Source organism: Pleurodeles waltl, chromosome 1_1, assembly GCF_031143425.1.
Source record: "Pleurodeles waltl isolate 20211129_DDA chromosome 1_1, aPleWal1.hap1.20221129, whole genome shotgun sequence".
Lineage (NCBI taxonomy): Eukaryota > Metazoa > Chordata > Amphibia > Caudata > Salamandridae > Pleurodeles > Pleurodeles waltl.
Genome location: NC_090436.1, coordinates 748,603,496 through 748,619,221, shown reverse-complemented (window position 1 = coordinate 748,619,221; position 15,726 = coordinate 748,603,496). Strand labels below are relative to the sequence as shown.

The 15,726-nt window shown below is 42.9% G+C and overlaps 1 protein-coding gene across 2 annotated transcripts in view; it reads left to right on the top strand.

Annotated features, from left to right (window-relative positions):
* NXNL2 (nucleoredoxin like 2) overlaps positions 1–15,726 on the top strand; it is an 849,641-nt gene that overhangs the window by 147,706 nt on the left and 686,209 nt on the right. The window lies entirely within an intron of this gene.

Below are 15,726 nucleotides of genomic sequence, written 5' to 3'. Positions count from 1 at the left end.
ATTTTTACTACAGTACTTCAGTAGAACAATATTTAAAATATGATATTATGGTACAAGAATGTTAAATTTGGGACACTTGGTGGGAAATTGTAGCATTACATCTTTGGTAACCCCCTGCAAAGGGGTTGTTATCTTAATTCAAGTGAAGGCATTTAATACTCTATATTGAAAGCTTCTTGTTACATGTCTCTCTGTATCCCTAGTGTATGTGACCTGAGCCTGAAAAATTGGAATATAAAGGATGTGTGTGCATTCTGAAACTTGTTGATAGGTCTGCCCTTTCACCCTTCAGTATTCACCAATACTAAGGAATTAGCTCTGCTGTCTAAAGCCAGGCATTTGTAGATCTCTGTAATGTAATCCTTGCTTTCAAGTAGATTCTCACTTGTATTATATAACTGAGAATGTGAATGAAATCCAGGTAGATTCTTAGTCAAACTATCTGACATAAAATCTCTTGGAAATGGACAGAGTGAGATAATGAAAGAAAAAAGAATGCTGTAGTTAGGGAAAATGGTTATTTATTTTTTGTGCTGTTTTACATGTCACAAACGTAGCCCAAGTGGTATTACAGTGCTTTACATGTGCACCAGATTACGTTAGCTTTTTTAGGCACTGAATGATGTACCCAAAATCACAGGATGCTCCTGATGGAGCGGGGATTCTTCAATCTCAAACACCATGCCTAATCATCGTACAAACCCCGACACTTGTCATTTGGATCTTTGTTCATCAACATGGAGAGAGAGTTAGGGGCAATCATTGACATACATTTCCATAAACAGTGAAGGCCAATAGGACTCCACAGGAAATGACAAGGAGATTTGAATATGTTTTTAAAATATGTATTAACAGAATTTAGTTAAATCAAGGTTATTATTCCATTAAGTAATCCGATTTAAGCATCATTATTACATGTTTAATTAGTCCAAGAGCGCACATTTCAGGATAAGAGATGAAAAAAAGTAATTAACAGGAACTACATAAAAATACAAAAGTTCCACAAAATGTGTTGCATAAAATAAACCCCTAATCTAAATTAAGCAGGTATAAATCAGAAAAAGGCATTTGCTTAGGTAGATTAGGTAAAGTGTCTCTGATGAGAGAATGCTTAATCATAAAGCCTTTGCACACAGGCAGTGGAGATCATCAGTGCTAAGGAGGATCTTCTCAGTTCAAAGTCAGCAACTCTACTCCCTAGTCTAAGGAACACACACTATTATTATTCAACCAGGCACTAGTTCGCAACATGATAGCTTGTCCTCACTTTCAGGAGCCAATCATATTACTCCAGACTATGGTAGAAGGTAAACTCCCCTCTTTCTTAGGATATCACGGTGGCCCATGCTTGGCTATGTCCTTGATTGGTTACACTGAACAGACTGTCAGATTCAGTCAGCTATTCCCATCAATCGCTCTCCCATCCTACCACCTCCTTCTTTGCTTCAATGAGAACCTCCCTATCAGTCTTCCAATTCAATACAATAAACTATTCACTAGTTAGCAAAAGGCACCTGGAAATCACTGCATCTGCAATGCAAAAACACATATCATGCAAAACAAACGTGAATGAAATGTGCAGGCCTCTCAGCATTAAATGTATAAAAGTCAACATTCAATCTGGCAATAGAAATGTGGCTAACTTAAGTTACATAGCATTTTATCTAAGGTGCTGCTCATAATGACTAAAGGCAGTCACCTACTACAAATTAGGGGCCTGATTACGACCTTGGCGGAGGGGATTACTCCATCCCAAAAGTGATGGATATCCCGCCTGCCATATTACAAGGTCCATATCCAATGGAACTCGTAATACGGCAGACGGGATATCCATCACATTTTGGATGGAGTAATCCCCTCCGCCAAGGACGTAATCAGGCCCTATGTGTTTAATATGCATATGTGATTTAGCAATGTAAATCACACTTTGCTTATAAACGTGTGCATTATGCAAATAAACAATGTTTGCTCCCGGGTTCCAAGCTAGGCAGATCTGGCAGTTTGGCCACATTCCCTCCCCTTCTGAAATATGATAGAAGCCACAACATGTTGCATGCCAGAATATTGAACTGCCTTTAAAACCTTGTATTTTTTAGGCATTATTTGACTGATTGTTGCAAAGTTTCCTTGAAGGTGGCAGAAGAAGTAAACACCTCTTGAACACCTCTAAAGACAGGGTGAATGGTGTCACTCATCACTATTTAATGGGTGTGTAAGAAAGTGCTTCTTCTTTTATGATCCCCCCAACATTTTGGACTGATGTTTTATGACTGTGAGAGTGCACTGAGGTCTGCTAACCAGACCTCAGTGGCTGTGTTCTAACCCATTACAAAATGTATGTTGAACTGACTACCCCCAATTGGCATAAGCTGACTTACTTATATGTCCCAATTATATGATACCAAGGGTACCCAGGCCATGTAAGTTAGTGTTTCCACCCATGGCTGCAGCACTGGCTGTGCCACCCTGCATGTGACAAGATACAAAGGGCCATATTTATACTTTTTTAGCGCCGCATTTGCATAATTTTTTGACGCAAAAGCGGCGCTAATTTACAAAATACAATTGTATTTTGTAAGTTTGCGCCGTTTTTGCGTCAAAAAGCGGCACAAATGCGGTGCTAAAAAAGTATAAATATGACCCAAAATGTTTTGCAGCCTGCCACTTAAGCCTGGAAGAGCAGTATAAAACTGCTAGGTCGAACTTGCCATTTAAACCAAAGGCAAAGCCCCCTTTTCCTCAATAATATATGTGAATGTCCCCTAAGGAAGGCCTATTAAGCCCTAAGCCAGGGAGCTGTATATTGGTAAGTAGGCCATATGCTTTGAAATGTCCTAACAGCAAAACGTTGAAACTGTAACTTTTGATGTGGAAAAGTTAGTAGCCCCATTGACTAGTATAGACTTACTGACTAACCTCTCAGTCCGGCTAACTTCTGAGTGGGGCTAATAAAATGGGTACTTCAAGGTATCAAATTGATCACTGCATTAAACCTGACTTGATGACCAAGTTGAATATAATGTCAATTTTAGAGAAAGGTAACATTTAGAAAGTTGCCACTCTGTTGACCAGTTCACCCGGTGGCCTTCACAGTTGCTTACGAGCACACAGCCTTCTGCTCTCATGTGGAGTAGTGTGAACAAGTCCCTGGTTCAGGAACAACAGAAGCCTGCTACAAACTGACGTTTTACATCCCCCTTGCAGGGAGGAAACCGGGTGTTGGCCCAAAAGGCAGGTTCCAAAGGGGAAGCTGCCTTTGGTGTGCAAATGGCGGTCAAGTAGACAGCCTGGTGGTGGGAACAGAGAGGGGAGACTAGTGACCAAACCAGTTTTCTCATTTTCATGTAGTTCGCAGGTAGCCAAGCTCCTAACATCAAGGAAGGTTTGAGATATCTTAAGAGTGGACAGAATAGTTTAATCTAGGATTGCTAGATGCCACGCATAGCAGGGAGTCATCGTAGGACGGGAGGTATCCTGGTAGCCCTTTGGGTAGTGACTGCATCTTCCACACAGGGCACTTTCTGGCCATAAATATGGCACCCCCAGCACCCTGAACCTCAGATCACATCTTAACTGGAAAAAGGACCAAAGACGCAGTGCCCTGCTGATCCCTGGATCTGGCAAGAGGGGATCAACCAACTGCTGAAGTGCATCTGCTGCTCCTTGGTGTAGCAAAGAGAGGACTGTGCCTGTGGTGCCGGCACAAGGAAAAGTTGCTCCTGAGTCTCAGAACAAAGTTGTGATTCCAAGGATCGGTCTGCTGACCCCCTGCTCCAGCTGGAGGCCATAAGTAGCCTATTTTGGCCACCCAGTAGCCATTCAAAGGGAATTGCTGCTGACCAACGATGAGCAGCCAAGAAGACCTCCACACTGAACTCAAAAGTAGCACCCATGTCTGCTGTACTCTGGAAAGTCATCAGAGTGTGGATTTGTCACCAATGACAGACAATAGTCTTCACTAAAGGATACTGCTGGACCCACCATGTCCACTCATTGAGAAACTAGCTGCAGCAGGACATCTACTATCTCAAAGAAGGCTTCGAAAGACTCTGACTCCTGTGGCCAAAGTCACCCCACAATACCCATGGACCAAGGGATAGCCTCCAGGAATGCCCGTGTCCACTGCACAGTACCCAGAGCATCTTTCAGTATCCTCAACATCCTGCATCCCCAGCATCAGGACCACTCCATTGAAATCTATGGTGGTCTTGATATAAATTGTGGAACTCGACTTAAGACTTGTTTAGTGACTAGGTATCTGCCATATCCTCCTTATTGGCCCCTCTTGTGTTCTCCCTGTTGGAACTAGTCTATCAACTTGGGATGGAGGAGCCAAACATGACTCTTTCAAACTTTTCGATAGTTTGTAAACTTGATAGTTACCAATGCTTGTTTGTGATTTGGACTTTCAAGCTGAGATTTACGTTTTACTTAAAAGTCCATATCTTCAGAAAGCTCCTGTGGATTTTGCTCATCTTGATGCCAAAAAAACACATAAATATAATCTATTTTTATAAATTGGTGTCAAATTTCTTTTGTGTTTCATGACTTTCTTATTTTGTTACTTGGTGCTTCTAAAACCTTCACATCTTATTATTAAGCCACAGCTACCCAGGGTTTAGCTAAAGGGTTTACAAACAAGCATGACTTGACTGAAGACGTTTCGTGGGTGTATTACATGATAAGGTCGCACAACCATACCATATAATACATCACTATCCTCACAGGGTGTTTTTTCGGAACTGCCCATAAAACATACATCACTTTATCCAGTTATTTTGGAAATGTAGCTGTATAATTCATAATTTTCCCCCATTATTTTGAATTTTATTTCAGAATTTGGGAGGAGGGATGTCACCCTCCGAATCTGACCTTACCTCATGGATGATGCCTTTCTCAGTCTGGGATTACATTTCATCAGTTTGTAACGTCACCAACTGCCACTAAATTCATCATTATTTAATGACTTTAAAGTAAACAAAACACCTTAAGTTTGTCAACTGAGGAAAAATCAACACAAACCTGCCACACTCTCTTTACGGAGGAGTTGTGCATTTTAATTTTCAGACATAAATTTACAATCTCATGCTCTTGTGATTTACCCTCAATTCATGTAATTTGATATGCATTTGGAAATAATTGCTGGAGGAGAACTGACGCCTCCATGACTACATGCTCTGTACCATGGACTCTGCAAAATGGATTGCAGTGGAGAGTGGTTTACAGTCTACAATGGGATATTACTGATTCAACATATTGCCACACATATGGGCATGCATGGCTGTTTATTTTAAAATAGAAGTTGGTTATGACTGCATTGTTACATTCCCAGTGAGCAGTAAAAGGATTGATAGGACAAGGCGTGAAATGGCTAATGACACAATGCCACCCTCTTTTAAAAGAGTAAACCAAGCTGTCCTTGTTGGATGTAAGAGGGAGTCTGGTGACTCTACAGGGAGTGCAGAATTATTAGGCAAATTAGTATTTTGACCACATCATCCTCTTTATGCATGTTGTCTTACTCCAAGCTGTATAGGCTCGAAAGCCTACTACCAATTAAGCATATTAGGTGATGTGCATCTCTGTAATGAGAAGGGGTGTGGTCTAATGACATCAACACCCTATATCAGGTGTGCATAATTATTAGGCAACTTCCTTTCCTTTGGCAAAATGGGTCAAAAGAAGGACTTGACAGGCTCAGAAAAGTCAAAAATAGTGAGATATCTTGCAGAGGGATGCAGCACTCTTAAAATTGCAAAGCTTCTGAAGCGTGATCATCGAACAATCAAGCGTTTCATTCAAAATAGTCAACAGGGTCGCAAGAAGCGTGTGGAAAAACCAAGGCGCAAAATAACTGCCCATGAACTGAGAAAAGTCAAGCGTGCAGCTGCCACGATGCCACTTGCCACCAGTTTGGCCATATTTCAGAGGTGCAACATCACTGGAGTGCCCAAAAGCACAAGGTGTGCAATACTCAGAGACATGGCCAAGGTAAGAAAGGCTGAAAGACGACCACCACTGAACAAGACACACAAGCTGAAACGTCAAGACTGGGCCAATAAATATCTCAAGACTGATTTTTCTAAGGTTTTATGGACTGATGAAATGAGAGTGAGTCTTGATGGGCCAGATGGATGGGCCCGTGGCTGGATTGGTAAAGGGCAGAGAGCTCCAGTCCGACTCAGACGCCAGCAAGGTGGAGGTGGAGTACTGGTTTGGGCTGGTATCATCAAAGATGAGCTTGTGGGGCCTTTTCAGGTTGAGGATGGAGTCAAGCTCAACTCCCAGTCCTACTGCCAGTTCCTGGAAGACACCTTCTTCAAGCAGTGGTACAGGAAGAAGTCTGCATCCTTCAAGAAAAACATGATTTTCATGCAGGACAATGCTCCATCACACGCGTCCAAGTACTCCACAGCGTGGCTGGCAAGAAAGGGTATAAAAGAAGGAAATCTAATGACATGGCCTCCTTGTTCACCTGATCTGAACCCCATTGAGAACCTGTGGTCCATCATCAAATGTGAGATTTACAAGGAGGGAAAACAGTACACCTCTCTGAACAGTGTCTGGGAGGCTGTGGTTGCTGCTGCACGCAATGTTGATGGTGAACAGATCAAAACACTGACAGAATCCATGGATGGCAGGCTTTTGAGTGTCCTTGCAAAGAAAGGTGGCTATATTGGTCACTGATTTGTTTTTGTTTTGTTTTTGAATGTCAGAAATGTATATTTGTGAATGTTGAGATGTTATATTGGTTTCACTGGTAATAATAAATAATTGAAATGGGTATATATTTTTTTTTTGTTAAGTTGCCTAATAATTATGCACAGTAATAGTCACCTGCACACACAGATATCCCCCTAACATAGCTAAAACTAAAAACAAACTAAAAACTACTTCCAAAAATATTCAGCTTTGATATTAATGAGTTTTTTGGATTCATTGAGAACATGGTTGTTGTTCAATAATAAAATTAATCCTCAAAAATACAACTTGCCTAATAATGCTGCACTCCCTGTATTTGCAAAGACATCGCAGCACTTTTAATTGTCTCCACTGAGATTTCTTCTGCGGCTGCAGCAGCATTATTTCCATTGACTGTGTTAGATGATCACGCTCAATTATAACTGCCATATTTGTTTACAAGATAAGGAAAGCAAATCAACAATGAAGGAAAACCGATCAGCTTCTAAATGTTGTTCTGTAGAAACTAGAAATAAGCCTACTAGAAATAAGTGTAATACATCATAATAATTGTGTGCCTTTTTAATAATTGTTGTTTTACTTTATTCCCCTGGGCCCCGGGAGATGGGGGTCCCCTTAGACGAGATTGACCTGGGAAGAGGGGCCAGGCAGCCCCCCTCACCAATTAAAATGTGAAATCCTTTGTGAAGTTGAATGCATCACTGATCTATTGGAGCACAGTCTGATGTGACTTCGATGAGTGAGTTTTTTCTTGCCCTCTCCTGGAGAGAGCAGAGTCCTGGTTTCTTCCTTTAAATTGCTATGAGTATACAAAATCACATGGAAGTTGTGCCCGCTTGGCCCCCTTATTACTATGCAAAGGTCTTCCTGCATTTTTCAAGGATGATGGGAAGCTTACCTAAGGCTCTCCCAGTGTGTTTGTCACCGATTTTGGTGGTGCTATCTTGATGCAGAGGAATATGAGGACATCTCCACAAAACAAATAGGCACTTACCTCATTTTGATAAAAGGACGGACCCTGGTTTGGTAGAGATTTAAGTCTTTGTACTCTTGTTGGCCTTGCTATAAAAAGGTACATGTTATCACAGAATTCTAGAGAAAGACGCACCAGGAACAATCATGTTGCCAAAAAGCACACAAGGTCACTGGTGCTATTTCCTTGTGCTCCATTACACAGCTGTGCTGTAGAATACATACTGGACATTAGGCCAAGGAGGCAGAATGAACTCCACTTGGGTAGATATTTTGTGCAAAGCTGTGGACTCTTGTTGGATGAAAGGACAGGTCAGGTTCCTTTGTGGCCGAGTCACTTACACACCTACTGACACACCCACACAGACACTCACACACCCACTCACAGACACACTCAGGCACTCACTCAGACACTCATGCACCCACTTACAGACTCATGTACTCAGACACTCATGCACCCACTCACAGACCCACTCAGAGATTCACACATCCACTCACAGGCCCCCTCAGACATTAATGCACCCAGTCACAGACTCACCCAGGCTCAAGCACCCACTCACAGACCTACTCAGAGACTCATGCACTCACTCACAGACCCACTCAGAAACTCATGCACTCACTCACAGATGCACTCAGAGACTCATGGACCTACTCACCGACCTACTCAGACACTCATGCACCCACTCACAGACCTACTCAGAGACTCATGAACCCACTCACAGAGACACTCTTACACCCACTCTCACACCCAGAGACTTCCTCTCACAACTACTATCACACCCAGACAATCTCACACCCACCCTCACACCCACATAGACCCTCTCACACCCAGAGAGAAACTGTTACACCCACTCTCACACCCACATAGAACTTCTAATACCCACATTCACACCCAGACATTGTCACACCCACTGTTACACCCAGAGACACACTCTTACACCTATTCTCATACCCAGAGAGACAGACCCTGTGGCCAACCACCGGCCGTGCATGGCAGTGGCTGGATTAACATATAGTAATTTAATTTCCTTTACTTTAAAAAACCCATAGAAATTCACTGAAACATCCCAAGGATACAGGGATGTTATAGGTAGGAAATAGAATTTAAAAAACATAGACGTTCACTTAAAAAAACAAAGGTTACAGGGACTTTATAGTTAGGTTCTGAATTTACTCACAAAAAACCATAGAAATTCAGCAGTTATAGTTAAAGTTAATTCGGGTAACTATAACTCTCACCCTAAAATAACTATAACTGGCGCCATCTCCATGCACTGCTTACTACCCCAGTTAATACAGCACTCAATGTAACTTTTATAACATCAATAAAAATATCAATGGAACATTAGCAGTCAAATTATTGAAGAAAAACTGCGCATGGCGAGGGTGCGAGTTATAGTTACCTTAGGGCACAAGTTTGCATGTGGAAAGTTTCTGGGTGATTCTTCAAGCGGGTGACGATAAAAAGTAGAGATTCCAAATTGTGTTTTCCTCATACAATTTCCCACATGAGTACTGTCCGAACCTCTGAAAGGAATTAAACCAAATTTGGCAGAAAGCTAGATCTTGGTCCAGAAAGAGTTTTTTTGTAATTTGGTGTAAATCCATTGACTAGTTTTGGTGTTATTAAGGAAAAAAGATTTATGTATATCCAGGGATGCAGATCCACCACAGATCCATGGAGGTGGATCAGCAGATCCACGCACCAACAGCAACACTGTGATTGGCTGGCCACAGCCTGAGGGGAAAGTTGTGGCCTCCATTTTGTCACTCCAGACCGTGGTGTGGAGGGGGGAAATAAAGATAAAATAAGACATAAGGGGCAGGATAGGGATATCCTGACCCCGTAGTGCTGTTGGAGGAGTCTGTGAGGGACCCCTCATGGGCAAGAAACTGTCCAAAACATTCTTTTTGGGTTCACAAGGATCCATGGATACACCAGTGCACTCAGAGTGGCCCCTGTGTGAATCTGCGACAGAACCGCAGATCTAGACCCCAATTACAAAAACACAGCCACTTACACACCAACTCACATGTCCACTTACACACCCACACAGTCGCTCACATATCTACTCACAGGCCACAAAACCACTCATACACACACTCACAGACCCACAAGGCCACCCTCTCACACAATGACTCATCCACTCACACATCCACTTACACACCCTGCCACACATAAATACAGCCACTCACACACCCAGTCACAGACCAACAGCATAAGGTTGGCTGCATGCGGGGATATGGTGGCTGGCCTTGCACAGAAAGCTGAAGACCTTGCGAGGCAGCATCTGGATTAATGTATGCTAATTAAATAACACTTTGCATTAAAAAACACAAAGGTTCCAAGTACATAATAGTTAGGGAATAAAATTAAAAACACCTTAGAAATTCACTGAAAACCAAAGGTTACAGGGATGTTATAGTTAGGTTCAGATTTTACACACACAAATCCTTTGAAATTCAGCATTTCAAGAAACTATAAGATGTCCCCTAAGATAACTCTAACCCACTGTGAGAATGTGCCTCTTTTGGCATGGTCAGCCCCTCACATTGTGTCTCGAACATGGTGTGGTTTTGACCTGTAAGTTCTCTGGGCCCCTGCTAAGCAAGTTCCCAGGGCCAGATTTCTTTTCCCAAAACTGTACTGTGATTAGCACTTCAGCTAGCCTTCTAAGTCCCTAGTAAATGGTACCCCTGGTATATAGGGCCTGGGCACTGGGGAGTGCCCTCCATAGCTGCAGCACTGATTGTGCCACTCTAAGAGGCCCCGGACCAGCCTCATGCAGACTGCCATTGCAAGTGCTTGACAAGGTGTACCCAAAGTTGCAAACTCACCACTAACACTGCATGGGTAAGTCACCCCTCTGGTAGGCCTTCCAGCCCTAAGGCAGGGTGCACTATAATGCATGTGAGGCTATATAGGTATGAGCAGATATGTCCCTACTGTGTCTTTGTCAATTCTGAGACATAGTAAGTGTACAGGGAAGCCATAGCAAATGCATGTGCTGGACACTGGTCACTGTACGTTTCCATGCCACATGATGGCCTCTCTGAACCCTGGGTTGTTTGTTATCAAACAACTCAGAATAATAAATCCACACTGATGCCAGTGCAAGTTTCTTATAAAAATGCACCCAGAGGGCACAATAGAGGTGCCCCCTGCAAAACCTAACAGCTCCGGCATGATTGCTGACTAATCTTAATCAACTTCTACCACCAGACACAATTCTGGACTCCTGGGATGAGAGCCTTTGCTCTCAGGAGTCAGACGACAAAGCCTTTACCGGACAGAGGTGCCACACCTCCTGCCCCAAACATGGAGCATTGCTCCAGCTGTAAGCTTCAAAGACCTTGCCGCCTTTGAAATCTTAGCCCCACCTCTGCTGATATCCCTACTTTAGCTGGGGAAAACAGTGGGAAACCTAGCAGGAATAGGAGGAGTGGCATTCCCCAGCCTGCACCAGCCCTCAGGTGTGGCAGGTGAGGTGACCACTCCATTTAATTGTCCTCCATCTTGGATGGTAGCAAAAATTGCCAATCAGGGTCAGGGTTGTGTCCCCTTTCCACAGGAAGTGGCCATATAATGGGTGTATCCACCCTAAGGTAGGAGGTTCATTGACCACTACACGGTACTCCCTCTTACACCCCTAAATGCAGTAGTAAGAGGGCATCTCCTGACTAAGAACTTTAGATTTAATGGACACAAGAAGACCAGGACAAAGAAGACCCAAGGCACGAGAACTGAAGTCTTGCTGCACAAAGAAAAAGGTGCCAACCCTACCTGCCGCTCTCAGGACTCGAACATTGCCTCTGAGATGTCATCTGCAAACCTGAAGGACTTTACAAAACCCCGGGGCAGCTTTCTAAAAAGTGCCAAGATCCTCCCTCAGAGTGAAGGTATCACTCTCCTGCACCCTGAAGCAAGAAGCCTCTCAAGTCCAGTCCAGTGACTTGCCGGTGATCAAAGACTCGGCCCCAGGAGCCCAGCCAAAAAACATACACCAGCTCTAGAGCACAAGCCCTTCCACCGTGCCAAGTTTTGTGGCTCTAAGACTTTCTAGGGCTGTGGCATACCAGTACCCAGGTTTCTAGACCCTCAACATCGGACACCTAGAAGCAGAGTACATTCCAGACTCCCAAATGCACAGGAGCAAGTACCAGTCTACGGACTTCAGGACACCTGACATCCAACACCTGAGTGGCCCTGCTGACCTGTAGTCCACCCTCAAAGCTGCATGTCCCTGACCGTGAGGATTCAAGATGAACTGTGCATGGCTGACCTATCTGCACTGCACCCAGCCTCCCTGCCACCGCACCGACAAACCAGCTGTGCTGTCAATGTCCCTAAGCTCTTGTGACCTCCCCCCTCCAAAGGGACCCGGCAGACTTACCTTTAAGCCCATCTGTGCAGTGTGTTTCCAAGTGCCCCCTTCTCCTTTGTGGCCCAGCCCCAAGACCTTCAGCCTCTGTGCCCACTCGAACCGGGAAATGCCTGAACTTCTACGGCTAGACCATTGGACATCTCCCTGACCTCGACCTAAAAAGAGAAGATGACACTTGTGGAAACATTGCCTGACTTTATATACATTTTTTTATTTTTCACATTAATTCCTGTTGTGCATAGTTACGCACAAAAACAGTACATCTTCTAAACTTTGAACAGGCATAACTAAAAAAGTACTTACTGTAGAATGATATTAGTCTTACATTTTTTGATAAAAATCTATATTAGTTATTCTTCCAAGTGTGTGTCCTCATTCAGTGATACAGTCAGTAGAAACAAATGCTTAGCATATCTCCTGGATTAACCTAACTGCTCACCCACACTACCACACAAACAGAGCATTAGGTGGTCTGCTTTTTATCTCTGAATTCCAAAGTGGGGTTACTTGGACTCTCTGCACTGTGCATGTCATTTTCGTACACTATATAGAGAGCCAGCCTCCTACACCCATGCCCTCGGCAGGCACTGCTAATTACCTCACATATTACATCAGTCATGGCATCTTCTATGACATCATTCATCATTCATAGTATCACTGTAACATTTCCAATAAAATTATTGAAGCAAAAACTGTGCATGGCTGGGGGTGAGTTATAGTTACCTGAGGGCATGAGTTATAGTTTCTTGGAATAACCATAACTATAACTGTTGAATTTATATGGTTTTATGTGTGTAAACTGTGAACCTAACTACAGGGAGTGCAGAATTATTAGGCAAGTAGTATTTTTGAGGATTAATGTTATTATTGAACAACAACCATGTTCTCAATGAACCCAAAAAACTCATTAATATCAAAGCTGAATATTTTGGGAAGTAGTTTGTAGTTTGTTTTTAGTTTTAGCTATGTTAGGGGGATATCTGTGTGTGCAGGTGACTATTACTGTGCATAATTATTAGGCAACTTAACAAAAAAATATATATACCCATTTCAATTATTTATTATTACCAGTGAAACCAATAGAACATCTCAACATTCACAAATATACATTTCTGACATTCAAAAACAAAACAAAAACAAATCAGTGACCAATATAGCCACCTTTCTTTGCAAGGACACTCAAAAGCCTGCCATCCATGGATTCTGTCAGTGTTTTGATCTGTTCACCATCAACATTGCGTGCAGCAGCAACCACAGCCTCCCAGACACTGTTCAGAGAGGTGTACTGTTTTCCCTCCTTGTAAATCTCACATTTGATGATGGACCACAGGTTCTCAATGGGGTTCAGATCAGGTGAACAAGGAGGCCATGTCATTAGATTTCCTTCTTTTATACCCTTTCTTGCCAGCCACGCTGTGGAGTACTTGGACGCGTGTGATGGAGCATTGTCCTGCATGAAAATCATGTTTTTCTTGAAGGATGCAGACTTCTTCCTGTACCACTGCTTGAAGAAGGTGTCTTCCAGGAACTGGCAGTAGGACTGGGAGTTGAGCTTGACTCCATCCTCAACCCGAAAAGGCCCCACAAGCTCATCTTTGATGATACCAGCCCAAACCAGTACTCCACCTCCACCTTGCTGGCGTCTGAGTCGGACTGGAGCTCTCTGCCCTTTACCAATCCAGCCACGGGCCCATCCATCTGGCCCATCAAGACTCACTCTCATTTCATCAGTCCATAAAACCTTAGAAAAATCAGTCTTGAGATATTTCTTGGCCCAGTCTTGACGTTTCAGCTTGTGTGTCTTGTTCAGTGGTGGTCGTCTTTCAGCCTTTCTTACCTTGGCCATGTCTCTGAGTATTGCACACCTTGTGCTTTTGGGCACTCCAGTGATGTTGCAGCTCTGAAATATGGCCAAACTGGTGGCAAGTGGCATCGTGGCAGCTGCACGCTTGACTTTTCTCAGTTCATGGGCAGTTATTTTGCGCCTTGGTTTTTCCACACGCTTCTTGCGACCCTGTTGACTATTTTGAATGAAACGCTTGATTGTTCGATGATCACGCTTCAGAAGCTTTGCAATTTTAAGAGTGCTGCATCCCTCTGCAAGATATCTCACTATTTTTGACTTTTCTGAGCCTGTCAAGTCCTTCTTTTGACCCATTTTGCCAAAGAAAAGGAAGTTGCCTAATAATTATGCACACCTGATATAGGGTGTTGATGTCATTAGACCACACCCCTTCTCATTACAGAGATGCACATCACCTAATATGCTTAATTGGTAGTAGGCTTTCGAGCCTATACAGCTTGGAGTAAGACAACATGCATAAAGAGGATGATGTGGTCAAAATACTAATTTGCCTAATAATTCTGCACTCCCTGTATAACCTCCCTGTAACATTTGGTTTTGAACTGAAATTTTAAGGTTTTTTAAAATTCTATTTCCCTTCTATGACGTCCCTGTAACCTTTGTTTTTTTCAGTGAAAAAAACAAAGGTTAAAGTAATGTTATAGGCTATAACTAGGTACGATAAAAAGATCTTTTTATTTTAAAAAAAAGTAGAAATTCACTGAAAAAAACAAAGGTTAAAGTAACGTTATTGCTATGTGAATATTCACTCTTTGGACATGTTTTGCTCACTGTTCTTAGTAGATACTTTTTAATACTCTGTGGTGTAGTTCTCATGACAGTTTCACTCTCTGCAAACAGTGTGGTACAGAGTAAACTCTCTCCATAGAGTAACAGTGTTAACAGTACCCTCTTTTCTACTGGTATCCACTTCCTTTCTCAATGGAGGTTTAGTGACTGTCAGAATTTGATACAGGTAAAGACTGTCTGTAGTAGGGCATTAGTTATATAACAGGGCTTGCGTATCTGGAGAAATTGATCACTTGTGTACAGACTGAACACTGTGTGCAGAATAGGTTAATTTTTCATCTGTGGTTCATAGTCAACATGAACTCGGCTACCAAGAAGGGTATGGAATGGGTCAAAGTTGCACAAGACACCAGCTTGCTTGTCCCTGTACCCTTTTATTTAGGTATAGCTGGATATGTTGCAGGCTGATCCGCGACCAGTCTGCAGATCTATTCCCAAACAAAAGCACACTTCCAATACAAAACAACAACACATGTAATACAAACATATACTATTACAAATTATGTAACTGTATCACTGTCTGTGTGGGGGTCTGTATGTAGCTGTGTAAGTGACTGTGTGGGTGTATGATTTGCTGTCTAATACCTGTATGTGTGTGTGTGTGAGTGGTTTTCTGGATCTGTGAGTGGGTGAGTAAGTGCCTGTATAGGTGTGTGAGTAGGTATTTGAGTGGTTGGGTGAATGTGTAAGGGGTTCTGTGAGTGTGTGAGTGAGTGTGTGATTGGATGTGTCACTGGCTGTCGGTCTATAAGTAGCTCTTTAGGTGTGTGTGAGTGGGTGTGTGGATTTGTAACTGGGTATGTGAGTATGTGGTGGGTGTGTGAGTGGGTGTCTTAGTGTTTGTGTGAGTCTGTGAATAGAAGGGGTATGTGAGTGGTTCCCTGGGTCTGTATTTGGGTGTGTGAATGGCTGTGTGTAAATTGGGTGTTCAAGTGATTTTCTGGGTGTCTGAATGGGTGCATGACTGGATGTATAGGTGTGTAAGTGACTTTGTGAGTGGTTGTGTGAGTTCTT